The sequence below is a fragment of the Dermacentor silvarum genome, chromosome 1 (assembly GCF_013339745.2).
Source record: "Dermacentor silvarum isolate Dsil-2018 chromosome 1, BIME_Dsil_1.4, whole genome shotgun sequence".
NCBI classification, from domain to species: Eukaryota; Metazoa; Arthropoda; class Arachnida; order Ixodida; family Ixodidae; genus Dermacentor; species Dermacentor silvarum.
In genome coordinates, this window is record NC_051154.1 from 154744702 (window position 1) to 154759034 (window position 14333).

Genomic DNA, 14333 nt, shown 5'->3' on the forward strand with positions numbered 1-14333 from the left:
GTGGCTTGCCGGGCTAGTTGGTTCATTGCAACATGTGTAACAGCGCGAGAAATAACAAGGAAGGGACGACTATAGAGAGAGAGTGAAAAGAGCGCTTTTCACTCTGTCTCTATCGTCGTCCCTTCCTTGTTATTTTTCGCGCTGTTACACAAGTTGTCTTCATAACAATTGTTGAAAATCAAGACAGTTAAAAAAAAGAAACTATCATCTTTACAACTCTCCAACACAGCAATAAAAAACGATATCACTATACTGTGTAAACTGCAGCTAATAATACTTCCAAAGCCGACAAAGTTATTGTATTTCACGCCATTCATAAATCTATTACTAATATTTGAGTAGGACGTCTGCAAGATCCTTGTAAACATTGTAACAAATTGACGTAAGCTGTGAATTCATATAGAAATTTTGTCAGTTGATAGATACTATGTCGCGTACAATACAATCGCGTATAGATACAATGGCGTATAGATAGATGTCGCGTACAAAACTGCGATATCTGTTTTTGGTGCACAGTTACAGATCTGTAAACTTCGTGCTGGTATTTTTTTAACCTTATCAATTTACGGCAATGTTTGTAAAAAAAAAGTTCGAGCCCTAAATCAAAACTATGCGTTCTTGGGTCACTAGAATTTAACTTTCTCTCTCAAGTGGAACACAATTTATTCAAACCGGTTTAACGGTTTTCTCATAAAAGCATTTCTGCGTTTCAACATTTTTTGTGCTTGGGTTGCCACCTGGAATAACACGAGTGCATTACTAAATATAAGCATTCAGGCACGTTTTATAGAGGTACTGCAATAGTGACTTATAAAATGTGTTATTCATAATTCATATCTGCGTTTTACATGTATTTGAGTGGGGAAATTGGAGTCAGCTTGGAGCGAAAGCTTCCCAATAAAGGGTCCCTCACCAGGTTTGGGCATTGCAATTAAGTGCGGCGCGTAGATCACGCGGTGGCGATTGTGTCTGCAAAGTACGAAACGGTTACGTGGTGCGAAAACGCTTGAAAATTCAAACAGAAGGCCGCGGCCCTTCCTCTCGAGGGAGCTACACTTCGAGCCAGAGAGTCAAGGCCTCACGCACGAATGCAAGACGCACTCCTTGCAAGGTTACCGACGATGGCACGGGACTTCGGTTATTTATCCAATGCGGAACGTGCAATGCCACCACTGGTAATGCGCCGCGCAGCAAAAGATGAACAAAAAGAAAGAAAAAAAAGGAGGCGGGGCTTGTTTATTTAGTCCATATTTGTTACATAAAGCCGCATTCGCTCCCTCTAAGAGCATTCAGCGGGGGGGGGGGGGGGGGGGGGGGGATATACACATATTTACACATTTGTGGATGTAAACACAAAACGCAGTGTCAAACAAGCGAAACAAGGCTTTATAAGCAGGTATACAAAAGCAATAGATCACTAGTATCTAGGTATCATACCCGTATACAACAAAACAAATCCAGGATCAGGTAAAAGCAGCGCTATAGAGCTTGAACACACCTATAAAACTGAGAATTCGATGCCATGCCTACAACGGTTTCAGGAAGCTTGTTCCACTCAGATGCCGTTCGCTGAAAAAAATTAATACTTCAGAAAATTGCCTCTGGAAGTTGTCTCCCGAACTTTGAAAGCATGGTCGCGGTGATTCGAAATGTAATGTGGTGTGAGCATGTAGCTCGTTTTATCTATGCCACAGCGCCCATGAAAAATATTATCGACGAACTTCAGCTTAGGATAACGCCAACGATCGCTCAAAGTCTGCAGTTGCAATCTAGTCTTCATAGCGGTGACTTGTGCGGCGATAGTCACCGACGATGTACCTGGCTGCTCGACTTTGTATGCGCTCCAGCAAATATATCATGTTCGTTGATAAGGTTCCCACAGTACACTCGCGTATTCGAGAATAGGACGAACGTATGAGGTGTACAGCACCTTTTTTATGCTATTAGGCACGCGTCGAAAGCGCTAGCCAAAAATGCAAGGGTTCTGTTGGCTTTATATACTGTTTTTATGTGTTCATATCCGTAAAGTATACACCAAGGTCGTTTGTCTCCTTTACATGCGATAAGCTGACATTGTTGATAACATAGGAGTTTGGCGAGTCTAGCCTTTTCCTCGAGAAACGAATGTAATTGCATTTAGTTTTGTTTAGAGCCATGCGCCAGGTACTGCACCATTCAGAAATTTATTCAGATCAGATTGAATACTTTCGATATCAGCTGGAGTGTTAATTAGGCGATGAACAACGCAGTCATCTGCATATAACCGTATTGTTGAAGTAATACCTTTTTATATGTCATTGATGAAGATTAATAACATCAAAGGGCCTAACAGCGATCCCTGCGGTACGGCACTACATGACAGGAACTGATGACGATTTCGAACCGTTGAAATCACGTGAAGGGCTCTGGTATGGGAGAAGGCAGGGAATGGATCGGATGGAGCCCGCGGTATATTGATAGGTGGGGTTCACGCTAGTCATGAGTATCTTTTCTTTTTTTTTTCGCTTTACGAAATAATTGTTACGCAAATGAGCTAACCTTTATTTGCATTCTAGATATCCTGCCCAACTGGGGATAAAGTTGTGGAGATACGTAGTTAAAGCTCACAATACGCTGTGCATCTTATTACGTTCAAAGCCAGGCTTTCGCGTTTGATAAAGACCGAAGATGCCGGACCAAATCTGCGGACGTGCCGGGGAAAGAGGGCAGCTGCTCGTTCCCAGTACGATAAGTTAGGCTAATTTTGACGATCCCCGCACCGGGAATGAGCTGGCAAGTGGAATTTCTCGGGCCCACACAAAACCTAGGTTGCTTTACCGGCTGTTATCGGTCATCGCTGGAAATAATCTACATCTTCTGCATTGACGCTTATTGATTAGGTAAGTTAATTAAAAGTTGCCTAATTAAACTTGATTAAATAATTATATGTGGCCAATAAAAAAATTACTCAAGGCTAGCTTGAACAACACCCATCATCATACAGGGAACGCCACTCGCGTAAAGCTCTCCGTTATTTTTTTATTCTTGACGAGATTCAGTTGCCCCAGCCGGTGTATCATCCTGGAAATACTTCTGAAAATCTTGCTTTACAGGGAACCTCAATTTAGGCGTCTATTGAAATGTTTTCTGATAAGACGCGTGAAGTTCAAAAATTATTTTTGTCGAGGCTGCACTGGCAGAAGTCATAAAAGTACGTGAGTGCTATTAGTGCTGCTAACAACTCACATACACTAGTGAACTGTCTAAACACACACCGGCAAAATACGCAGAGTCAAAAATAGCCCCTTGCGCGAAGTGTCTTGGGAGTGAGGAAATTTACCTTTACGTTAGACTCCCAAGGTGACGCCCCACTGTATGCACGCTACAATATTGGATTCTCCTCAGAACAAGAGTGTGGTGCTTGCCTTTGGCACTGTTTTACGCTTAGAAGTGCGCCTGACGTAATATGAAAACATTTTGAGTACTCATGGCTGAATCCTGTTAGTAAGTCATTGCTTTTCCAAGGACAAAGGCTGTGGCGAAGATTAAGATTAGCCTCGGAAGCACATCAATTCGTCAAGCAAATAACGTATACGCTATTTGTGCCAAGAAATCGTATACGATTTCTCTGCGTAGTACTTGATTCCAGGATGTACTGGTGACGTGCTCGACACCATCGTTTCGTCGCTTGAACCGCGGCATGTGGTGCGAAGGATGGCCGGTGCACGGTGGGGTAATTATCCATCTTAGATTTTGAAATTACACTCGGCACTGGTGGTGAATCGCGTGCTTTTCTAGTTGGCGTTAACATCACCAGCAAAGTCGCAATACAATCGATTGGACTCCCTACATCGGAAAGGTCTCAGGACCCCTCTTGGGTGTGCCAAAGACCGCGGCTAGCCACAAGGTTTTGCACGAGTCACAGTCGTCCTTTCCCACCTCCTTGTATCTCACCTCCTGCTCTTGCAACTGTGCCCCCTCAGTGCTTTTCCAGAGATTTCGGCGGTGGACGTAATCTCGCCTTTTTGTGGCACTCAACACAGTTCGTGTACTTGGCCTGCAATTTACTAAAACATTACACCATGAGAAACCACCGCGGTCATATGAGAGTGTGGAATGTGAACTTACCATTCCGCATATTCGAACCAAGCGACTTACACCTGTAGCAGAGGCAAAATCTTTGTTTATAAAACACCTCGACAAAATTTATGATAGACATGTCCAGTTTTACTGTTCGCAGTAGAACTAACAACCTGGCGTGGTTAGTTGTACTACGACGTGTTTCCGACCATATCACGGTTGATAGGTGGCGTTGAGGTGGAGCAATTGCTGGCAGCTTTTGCAAGCCTAGGTCCGCCTGCAGCAAGGAACACCCCTTCTCCTCTTCTTCCTTCCCAAGAAACACTAATTACGAGTGGTGGAACGTCTTACGGGGCCACCCGGAGGATGAAGGGTGCTGCAATGAATGAATCCGGATAAAATTTAACCATACGGGCCTTTTAAACATATTTTTACGTAAAACGACACACGGCGGGACTATTTACATTGTATTTGCAGTATGTGAGAGACACAGTAGCCAAGATGGTGGACAGCCACCAGCACTAGAGAGAACCGTCTTCTTCGTCGTCTGCCCCAGGATGAATGTCTCTACCGTAGCATTACCCTTGGCGGCGGAAGCGCCGTCTCGGCGCACTTCACATTGTCGTTAGGAGGAGGGCGGTGGGCTTTCAGTCTGCTGACGTGAACAATGTCACTGGGAGTGATCGTGGGCGGTAAAGTCGGAGAGACGGGAACAATCTCGTAGGTGACGTCCGTGACCTGGCGGTCGATTCGGTAAGGACCCGTGTATCGAGATAACAACTTCTCGGACAAGCCAACACGAAGGAATGGATACCACAGGAGAACTAAGGCACCGGGTGAGAAGCGAACGTCGTGATGCCGGCTGTCATAGAGGCGTTTCTGGGTCGCTTGCGAGACCAAGAGCCTAGAGCGGGCGATCTGACGCGCGTGATCGGCACGAGTGATGGTATCATGTACATATTCGCTAGGCGGCGCGGCAGCAGCCGGAAGTAGGGTGTCCATTGGTAACGTCGGTTCACGGCCAAAAAGCATATAAAATGGTGAATAACCAGCGGTATCGTGACGCGATGAATTGTAGGCGAAGGTCACGTAAGGTAGCGCCAGGGTCCAGTCATGGTGGTCAGATGAAACATACATTGAGAGCATGTCCGTGAGGGTGCGATTTAGTCGCTCGGTGAGGCGATTTGTTTGGGGATGGGAGGCAGTGGTCAACTTGTGCTGCGTTGAGGAGGAGCGCAAAAGATCGTCGATTACTCGTGACAAAAATGCGCGGCCTCGATCTGTGAGCAATTGGCTAGGGGCGCCATGGTGTAGAATAACATCGTGGAGCAAGAAATCGGCAACGTGCTGGTGGGGAGCGCTCGAGTGATTGCATAGCTGGTCGCATAATCGATAGCAACGGCAACCCAGTTGTTGCCGGATCGTGACTCAGGAAAAGGAGTGAGAAGGTCCAAACCAACACGGAAGAATGGTTCGGTCGGGATGGAGAGCGGCTGAAGCAGTCCAGCCGAGGGTGCGGCAGGGCGTTTCCGACGTTGGCATTTGTCGCAGAAGGTCACGTAACGTCGAACAGACCGGGCGAGACCGCGCCAAAAGAAGCGGCGCCGGACACGGTCGTACGTGCGGAATACACCAAGGTGACCAGCAGTTGGCTCGTCGTGAAGCTCATGCAGTATCGTTGAACGCAGATGCTCAGGCACAACGAGAAGCAGCTCAGGGTCATCTGATTGGACGTTACGACGGTAAAGTGTGCCATTCACGAGGACGAACATGCGCAGTGAAGCGTCGTTAGGTGCGGATTCCAGCCGGTCAATGAGCGATCGCAAAGAAGCATCACGACTTTGTTCATCACCAATCTGGAGAAACTGAGACATAGACATAACGCAGGGGTTAGGTTCGATGTCCGGTCCGTCTGGTTGGTCAACAGGGTAGCGGGACAAGCAGTCCGCGTCCAGATGGAGGCGGCCAGACTAGTAGGTAACTGACTAAGAGTACTCCTGAAGGCGGAGCGCCCAACGACCATGTCGTCCAGTAGGGTCCTTCAGTGAAGAAAGCCAACAGAGAGCGTGATGATGAGTGACAACACGGAAAGGGCGGCCATACAAGTAAGGACAGAATTTCGAAACCGCCCAGACAAGGGCAAGACATTGCCGTTCCGTAATAGAGTAATTGCGTTCAGATTTCGATAGGAGGCGACTTGCGTACGCAATAATACGATCAGCGCCTTGTTCGTTTTGGGCTGAAACTGCACCGATGCCGTGACCACTAGCGTCTGTGCGCACTTCCAGTGGGAGCAGCTGGGTCAAAATGGGCAAGAATAGGCGGAGTCGTTAGGGCGGCGATGAGTTCAGAGAAGGCGTCAGGTTGTAGAGGACCCCAACAAAACGGAACGTCTTGTTTGAGAAGGTCAGTGAGTGGACGTGCGAGCGCCGCAAAGTTTTTCACTAAACGGCTAAAGTAGGAACACAGCCCCACGAAGCTACGAACGTCATGGACAGACCGTGGAACGGGGAAGTTCGTGACAGCGCGTACCTTCGCTGGGTCCGGTCGGACACCGGAAGCGTCAACGAGGTAGCCCAGCACAGTAATTTCACGAAGAGCGAAGTGGCACTTCGAGGAATTTAGCTGGAAGCCAGCTCGTCGGAAAATTGCTAGAATGGTCGAAAGCCGCTCAAGGTGTGTTGCGAAACTGGGGGAGAAAATTATCACGTCCTCCAGGTAACATAAACACGTCGACCATTTAAATCCTTGAAGCAGTGCGTCCATCATTCTCTCAAGGGTGGCTGGTGCGTGGCAGAGACCGAAAGGCGTCACCTTGAATTGGTAAAGGCCGTCAGGGGTCACGAAGGCGGTCTTCTCGCGATCCAGGTCGTCTACAGCGATTTATTTGCCAGCAGCCAGATCGAAGGTCCAGGGATGAAAAGAAGGTGGCATCATAAAGGCAGTCGAGGGCGTCGTCAATACGTGGAAGAGGGTACACGTCCTTCTTGGTGATTTTGTCAAGGTGCCGATAATCAATGCAGAAACGCCAGGAACCGTCTTTCTGCTCTACACTCTAAAAACAGTTGCACCCTTTGGGGTGCATTTTTGCCACACAACAATAATCGTCATCTGTCTTGCTTGCGTTTCCTATCTTGAAAACTCTGCACTTGCTAGTTTCCTGTCGAGAACGCTGTGTCACACTGATAACGCTCTTGTCGTTCGTGACCGAGAAGTGCCGGGCGCCCAGCGTTAAAGAAAGGAAAGCCACGTAAGTCAGATGATGATTATTGTTCTGTGGCAAAAATACGCCCCAAAGGGTGCAACTGTTTTTAGAGTGTACTAATACGACGGGAGAAACCCAAGGACTAGATGATGGTTCGATGATGTCCTTCGCAAGCATTTTAGCCACTTCTCTTTGAATTACTTCGCGCTCTGATGCGGACACATGGTAAGGTCGACGGCGAATGGGCAAAGAGTCGCCAGTGTTGATTAGGTGGGCGACAATCTTAGTCTGGCCCAGGGGTCGATCCCGAATGTGGAAAATGTCGCTGTATGAGGCCATAACCCGGAAAAGAGCGTCGGCCTGGTCAGGCGAAAGGTCTGATCCAATAATGTTGCGGAAAATTCTGTCGTCAGAACTAGGTGACGGGGAAACTACAGCTTCCTGAGGTGCAGTTATGGCGACAACCTCGACGTCATGGTCTGTTATAGCGGTGAGGTGGGCAAGCGACATCTTGTGGGGCAACACTTGGGGGGTCAGAGCAAAGTTTAGTAGCGGGAGGAACACACAGTTACCCGCTAATGTGGCGATGGTATGTGGCACATTAACATTGCGTGTCAGGCGGACGTCTGTAATCGGAGAGACGATATAGTCGCCGTCAGGAACGGCAGGCGTCGATGACAAACACACGTACGTGATGGCTCGAGGTGGTAGGCGAACAAAAGTGGTGGGGCTTAAGCGGCTGACGGGTGTTTCGCAGGCATCTGATACAAGAGTAAGATCGAGGCAGAGTGTTTCAGAAGAATAATCAATTAAGGCCGAGTGTGCTGAAAGAAAGTCAAAGCCAAGGATAAGGTCAGGGGGGCAGTCAGCAAGGACGGCAAAAAGGACAACAGTGTGACGGCTGGCAATGCTGACACGGGCGGTGCACATTCCGATCACTTGAACAGCACCACAATCGGCAACACGTATTGTCTGTGTCGTAGACAGCCTCATAATCTTCTGCAGGCGGCGGCGTAAAGGGGCGCTCATAATAGACAAGTGTGCGCCAGTGTACATGAGGGTGGTCACAGGAACATTGTCGACTTTGACATTTAGGAGGCTATGGTGAGTGGTGAGCGTCAGTAGAGGATTTGCAGGGGACGATGGCATTGCAGCTTCACCTCCATAAGCTGCACTATCTATTTTTCCTGCGGCGATCGTCGAGAGAAGGACGGCGAGGAAAAGCGGCGAGGCTGCGGAGAGCGTGATTGGCGGCGTTGCGGCGACGGGGAGCGTGAGAAGCGGCGAACAGGAGCAGTGGCGTCGGAGGGAAGAGGCTCGTGGGAGGACGACGAGTAGTAAGTAGGGGAACCAGCAGCTGCACGTCTGAAAGGAGTAGGGTGCATGGAGGTCTGGCGAGATGCGTAGGTCCAACGGCGACGGCAGTAATGAGCAATGTGCCCGGCCTGATGACAGGAGAAGCAGATGGGCTGATCGTCGGGCGTTCTCCATTCCGCAGGATTGCGGAAGGACACGAGAGAGGTGTAGGAGCGTCGAGCGAGCGGGTCCAGAGGAATAAGGCCGAGCGTCAGGACGAGTCAGTGGGCACGCTAATGGAAGGCCAAGATTTCCAAACTCCTGCCTGACGACAGCTTGAATGAGGGACACCGATGGCAGCGATGGGTCACTGGCGTGAGTTGTAAACACGGGGGGTTGAATAGGTTCAGGACAGGCGGCTTCAATCTCGCGACGAACAATGCGAGTAACGTGACAGGCGAACGGCATCACACGATGAAGTTGCAGCCGTATTGGGCAGCCGGGTGAATCTCTGGGTAATACGGCGGCTCTTCGCGTGTTCAAACAACCGGCACTCTTTGATGATTGTGCCGACGGTATCAACGTTGGTATAGACGAGCAGGTTAAAAGCATCGTCGGCGATACCTTTGAGCACATGAGAAACCCTCTCGGACTCAAGCATGTGCTCGTCAACCGGGCGGCAAAGAGCGATAACGTTTTGAATGTAAGAGACGTATGACTCGGAGGATGTCTATGCACGAGTCGCAAGTTCATTCCGCGCAGCAAGCTGCCAACCAGTGCGGTCACCGAAAAGGTCGCGGATCTTCTCTTTGAAAGAGTCCCAGCTGGTAATGTCCGCCTCGTGCGTCTCAAACCACACCCGCGGTGGGCCATCGAGGCAAAAAAAGCACGTTGGCGAGCATAAGGGTCGGGTCCTACCTGTAGCCGGTGCTGATCCGTTCTTAAAGGCTGAGCCATTTGTCGACGTCAATCCCATCCTGGCCGGAAAATAAGCCAGGATCACAAGCAGGAGGCAGAAGGATGTAGGTGGGAGCCACGGGAGGGGCATGCAAGGGGTGAAGACGATGCGCCTGCACCGACTGACATGGTCGCAAGCGTGATGAGGTGGCCGTTGCGGAGCTCCGTGATCGAAACAGGGAACTACCCCGCACCTCCACCACAAAGATGTTACGTAAAACGATACAAGGCTGGACTATTTACACTGTATTTACAGTATGTGAGAGACACGGTAGCCAAGATGGTGGACAGCCACCAGCACCAGAGAGAACCGTCTTCTTCGTCGTCTGCCCCAGGCTGAATGTCTCTCTCGTAGCAATATTCTGAAATTACGACTGCCATGACCGGAAATCAAGCTTGCGAACTTGGGCTGAGCAGAAGACCGCTCAGCAGTTATTAATTAACTGCGGCCGGTTCAAAACTCCACGATATAATGCATTCAGTCAAAAAGCTTCCCGCAAGAAATTTTTCATACTAAGAACGAAACTCCCCGAACAGTTACTTCTTTTTAGCATATCAGCCTCACAAGCTTTGTGCATTGGGTTCACCTTCACAAACAGTGGGTGTCCACGAATGTTTAGTTTTTACGGCGATAGCTGTTATGGGCTCTGACCGTTCTGATGACCGCCGGTGTTGTCGCTAGAATCCCAAAATGTTTGGACAAATAATTAGTATGAAAGAAAACCTTTAACAGTACCCCTGGATTCGATCTTACGAAAAGCAGATTGGCAGTTCAGGATTCTACCTCTCACCCACTCTGCCCATGGTACAGTAGTGCAGAATGCTGATACTGGAGAGCACCATCATGCAAGCAGTGGCCATGATTGTCTAAACACCAGCTCAAAATCTGTGGACTGGATAGAGCTGGCGTCCGCGCCTTCTATGAGTTCAAGCATGTCGCCTTCCAGTTGCCGAGGTGGTCCTAAATTAGATTTTGCGTTACATGTAATGACAATTAGTGCGTTTGCTTCGTCCTCATTATTATTTTTTTCTAGCCTTCGGCTTGTTCTTCCGTTGACTGGATGACGCTGACGTCGTCATGCTTTCTTTGGGGATAGCGTGAGGCGTAATTATGGGGTAGCCTAAATATAAGTTTGAGAAAACCCAAAGGAATCCCGCACTAAGGAGCTAAACAGTTGTTTAGTAGAGAACGGTGGCTAACTAGATAGGAAAAGGACGAAGAAAAACCGAGCCTTTCCCGCTTCCCCACCGGGGTGCGCAACTTCCGCAAACAAATACGACTCATACTTCTCTTTTCGAAAGGAGATTTCTCGCTCGCTCCTGCAAATGTTCGCTCCAAGAAACACCGTACGAAACATCATAAGCCTGAGCGCGCCTTTTACATACTTCGCCATGTTTCGCGTCACAGCTATGGGCCAAACTAAGCATTTTTCCTAATATTCCCCATCACTCACTGTGCTTTCGCATGCATACTTCCAATTTGTAGCGTGCGTTCCTTCCAGTTAGGTGTCGGACGTTCGTGCGAATTTAAATGAAGTAGTGCGCAGCAAGCGTTTTGAATCTATCTGCGTGATCCGCCAGTTTGCCGTACATATGGTATACGGAGACTATAGAGTACAGCTAACCCTACATCGCGAACTATTGTGAGTAGTGCTCATGGCTATAATCGGAATCGTACCTATACGACCTCGCTATCGAAGTGTTCATGGAATCTTTTGCATTGCGGCACATTTGCGACAAACGTTCAGGTCACTGTTCTTTAGCGTAAGGCTTATGCAAGGGGAAAACGCAACTGTTGAGCCAGGATCAAAGGGTCGCGCATCATCCACTTCTGATTTTGGCACGTCAGATGTGCCGAAATTTGGCAATTTTCAGCCATATAGAAGTTAGCACCAATTTTTTCAAAGCTTCGAAATTGCTCTAGCATGTGCTTAGTACGAGCTCCAAGTTACAAATGACGTGTTTATTTATAAAGTTCAGTACTGCATTTTTGTTCGTTAGCTGTCAGATGAGTACTATAGTTTACTTTCGTAACGTCGGTTACGTTGTATAAAGTGAGACCGTTAAAACCTCCCATTTATGTAGCTGCGCCTATATTTACAGGCTCTTCGGATGCCACAGCTCGAACTTCCTTCCACTTAGTGAAAGCCACAGCTCGTTCAGAATTACACTTGCGAGGCCTATGATGTGCTCCTAATAGCACACAAATGAAAAGTGTAATTAAGCAATCTAACTTCAATGTCTGGACTTTATATTATTTAATTAGCAGCGAGTAAGGCTCTTTATTAAATAGAAATAGAGTAAAGTATAACGTTATTGCGAAGCCGTCTTTAAGTTGTCACAAGAAATGAGTCAACTTAGTATCCTTTCAGACGATGCGAACTGATAGAATTAAATTGAATTATGCGGTTTTACATGCCAAAACCACGATTAGATTATAAGGCACGCTGCAGTGGCTTAATTTTGACCACCAGGGGATATTTAAGGTGCCCCTGGTGCATGGGACACGGCCGTTTTCGCATTTCGCCCCCATCGAAATACGGCCGCCGCGGCCGTCATTCGATCCCGCGACTCGTGCTCAGCAGCACAACACCATAGCCGCTAAGCCACCACGGCGGGTGATAGGAACTGATACGTAAACAAGAAAAACGGCTGTTGCCATATCTTCAATCTGCAATAATAAGACATTTGACATCGCTTAATTTTTTAACGGTAATATACGTTTCAGCAATTATCAAACCGCCTGCAAGAATGATTTGTTTATTCCCTACACTCGTCCCTTCAATGAGGCGGACGCTCGAAGGGCGAGTAGGCGTCACAGTCCATTTATTGAATAACTAAAGTTGGTTAGCCAACAGATTACGTACGGGTATTGAGGCCGATGTTTAAAGCAATATCAACATTTCAATGGGACACCGCGGGAAGCTAAAGCAATTTACGCGATTTTAAAAGCATGATTCGTTGTTACATAAAGACGTAGTATATCCGTCGTAAGAATGGGGCGGCGGCCGACGTAGCACGCCGTGGTGCCACAGTTATTGAAGGTAAACGCAGCAGCGGCTATACGACGTCCATTCCGGTGGGTGACGAGAGCCTCTTTTGTTGGCACGTGCCGCGCGACCTGAGCGACGCAATAAAATCAGTGATGGGAATGTCGCATGATGATGGTCGATGGTGAATATGACACATGTGCATCTCTTATGCGATATTGGATTGTGAGATGCCTCTGCATGGGGCCTCTGCTCCGAGGTATAGTGTATACATAAAAGCGCAATCAGCCAATTAACTTAGCTGCATATTTCTCATTGGATGGACATAAAAAATTGCGGTCACCATGATTACAGTTGTCAAAATGGGTCAAGTGAGAAAGGATTCGCTATGACTTCCAGCCGATTTCGCAGCCGTATGCTGATCAATCTTCGAAACAGTGCTTACGTGTTCTCTCTGGCTCTTCCAGTAGATAACTGCAGGCGTCTTTAATTTAATCGTTCGACCATGCGATCATCCAAAGACAATTTTTTCGTGATTTCAGGCTTCCCGCGATGTCTTATTTGCGAAGTTATTACGGTAGGAGCGATGCTGCAAGGTTATATTTCATCAAAAATTTGTCCATCTGTATGTTTTTAGTAGGACGTTCTGGTGGGCTAGTTGGTTCATGGCTTTTAGACGTTTATATAACTGCGCGAAATGACGAGGACACACGAAAGAAACACGCGCTCGTGGTGTCATGTGTGTTTCTTTCGTGTGTCCTCGTTCTTTCGCGCAGTTATATAAACGTACGTTCCTAATTCTGAACACAGGTGCGAAGGAGTAACTGTCGAAGATGGCAAATACATCGATAATTCATCACACTATAAATATTGTTAATTGCTTTGAAATCAGACATTAGGAAAATGCATAAATACTCTAAGAACTTTACCAACGTTAATCTAGTACAATAGGAAGAAAGTTGAATATTACAGATGTTGAAGAAGGGTGGCGTATGCCCCCTTTGTTGAGATGACAAAGGCTGAAGAAACCTACCGCTTCCTTTAAATGAGCATATATTGTTATTACTAGACAAGTGCACCCTGAATTAAAAAACAATGACTGTTAATGACTCTCATAGAAAGGACGCACAGGTGGTTACTTTGCAATATTAATACCAGGACGTTGAAACTCTCCGAAAAGCTGACGCTTGTAATACAGCTCACCCTTGACTTTGGCGAGTTGATCGTATTTCAGTTTTAAAAGTTATTTTTTGTTGTCCATAGAGAAGGTTTAAAATTCTTATTTAAGAACGTGGCTAGCGGTGACTAAGACATACAGAAACAACAATTTGGCAGGAAATCCCACTAGTTACTATGCAGCCATATGGAAAGATAGTAGAAATCAAAAAGCGAAGCTGTTTACCTGAGATTGAATAGGAAGCCATATTTATAACTGTTTCGTGAGAAAAATGAGTGATTTTGTGTTTTACTTTCTACTGTACTAGGGAGTGTGCGGTTAGTCGTCTGTGCTTCTTTTGTAGGAAATAATGTTAAGTGGCACAATGCACACTCAGCCGTTATACTGTGAAATGTGTGTGGTATGTTGCTAGATGTTATTGTATTATCATATCTTTACTGCTGTAACAAAATTTAGGTATTTGGTTTGTCAATACCCTTATTGAATTGTAACAACCTTGCGGAGCGTTACCAGATATTTTAGTGTATTGCATATTAGATCCACAAACAGCCTATCATGCGTTCTGCTGTTCACCATAATAAGGAATCAGGTGTCCAGGCGTAATAAAGTTTTTCCTCCTTTGGACGTAACGAGCAAGCACTCAACTTGT